Source organism: Trichechus manatus, unplaced genomic scaffold (genome assembly GCF_000243295.1).
Source record: "Trichechus manatus latirostris isolate Lorelei unplaced genomic scaffold, TriManLat1.0 scaffold00115, whole genome shotgun sequence".
Lineage (NCBI taxonomy): Eukaryota > Metazoa > Chordata > Mammalia > Sirenia > Trichechidae > Trichechus > Trichechus manatus.
Window position 1 is genome coordinate 5,054,237 of NW_004444051.1, and position 2,302 is coordinate 5,056,538.

Here is a 2,302-nt window from a genome sequence, read left to right on the forward strand (position 1 = left end):
AGATGATATGATCTTATACACAGAAAACCCCAAAGAATCCACAAGAAAACTACTGGAACTAATAGAAGATTTCAGCAAAATATCAGGATATAAGATAAACATACAAAAATCAGTTGGATTCCTCTACACCAACAAAGAGAACTTTCAAGAGGAAATCACCAAATCAAAACTGTTTTACAATAGCCACCAAGAAGATAAACTACTTAAGAATAAATCTAACTAGAGACATAAAAGACCTATACGAAGAAAACTACAAGATACTACTGCAAGAAACCAAAAGAGACCTGCATAAGTGGAAAAACACACCTTGCTCACGGATAGGAAGACTCAACATTGTGAAAATGTCAGTTCTACCCAAAGTGATCTACAGATACAATGGAATCTGCATCCAAATTTCAATGGCATTTTTTTTATTGTTGTAGTTTAAATGAAGTTTCCATTTCAAGTTAGTCTCCCATACAAAATTTTATATGCACATTGTTATGTGACCCTAATTGCTCACCCCATTCTGCAACAGCACACTCCTCCTTTTCATCCCTGATTCCCGATGTCCACTCAACCAGCTCCAAACCCTCTCTGCCTTCCCATATCACCTCCGGACAGAAGCTGCCCCTTTGGTCCCTTGTATCTACGTGAGCTAAGAGGCACACCCCTGTTGAGCATCACTGATGTCCCACAGTCCAGTCCAATCCCCATCTGAAGAGTTGGCCTCAGAAACTGTTTTAGTTCTGGGCTGATAGAGATTCCAGGAGCCATGCTTTCCAGGGTTCCTCCAGTCTCAGTCAGACCATTAAGTCTGGACCTCTTACTAGAATTTGAGTTCTGCACCCCATCTTTCTGCTGCTCCATCAGGGACTGTCTGTTGTTTTCGCTGTCTGGGCGGTCATTTGTCGCCGGGCACCATCTAGTTCTTCTGGTCTCATGCTGATGAAGTCTCTGGATTATGTGGCCCTTTCTGTCTCTTGGGCTAATACTTTCCTTGTGTCTTTGGTGGTCTTCATTTTCCTTTATTCCAGGTGGTTGGGTCCAATTGATGCATCTTAGATGGCCGCTTGCAAGCTTTTCAGACCCCAGATGCCACTCACCAAAGTAGGATGCAGAACATTTTCTTAATAAGCATTGTTCTGCCAATTGACCTAGGTGTCTCCTGAAGGCATGGTCCCCAGACCCCTACCCCTGCTACTCTGTCTCTCAAAGTATTTGATTGTATTCAGGAAACTTCTTAGCTTTGGTTTAGTGTAGTTGTGCTGACTTTCCCGGTAGTGTGTGCTGTCCTTCCCTTAGCCTAAGATGATTCTTCCTACTATCCAACTAGTAAATAACCCTCACACTCCCTCCCCACCCTTGTAACCATCAAAGAATGTTTTCTTCTGTGTTTAAACCTTTTCTTGAGTTCTTTTAATAGTGGTCTTATACAGTATTCGTCCTTCCATGACTGACTAAATTCACTCAGCATAATAAGTTCCAGCTTCCTCCATGTTATAGGATGTTTCACGACTTCATCGTTTTATCGTTGCGTAGTATTCCATTGTGTGGATATACCATAATTTGTTTATCCATTCGTCCGTTGATGGGCACCTATGATGTTTCCATCTTTTTGCTATTGTGAACAATGCTGCAATGAACATGTGTGTGCATATATCTATTCGTGTGGTGGCTCTTATTTCTCTAGGATATATTCCAAGGAGCGGGATAGCTGGATGTTATGGAACTTCTGTTAACAGTTTTTTAAGGAAGTGCCAAATCTATTTCCAAAGTGGTTGTACCATTTACATTCCCACCAACAGTGTATAAGTGTTGCAGTCTCTCCACAGTGTCTCCAGCATTTACTGTTCCGTGTTTTTTTGATTACTGCTAGCTTTGTTGGGGTGAGATGATATCTCATTGTAGTTTTGATCTGAGCTTCTCTAATGGCTAATGATCGTGAGCATTTCTTCATCTGTTTGTTAGCCGCCTGAATATCTCCTTTGGTGAAATGACTTTGCCCATTTTTTAGTTGGGTTATTTGTCTTTTTGTTGTGAGGTTTTGCAGTATCTTGTAGATATTAGAGATTAGATGCTGATCTGACTTGTCGTAGCCAAATTTTTTTCCCAGTCTGTAGGTTGCTTTTGACTCTTTTTGTGAAGTCTTTTGATGAGCATAAGTGTTTGATTTTTAGGAGCTCCCATTTATCTAGTCTCTCTTCTGGTACTTGTGCATTGTTACTTATGGTTCATATTGTGTTTATGCCATGTATTAGGGCTCCTAGAGTTGTCCCTATTTTGTCTTTCATGATCTTTATCATTTTCAATTTTATATTTA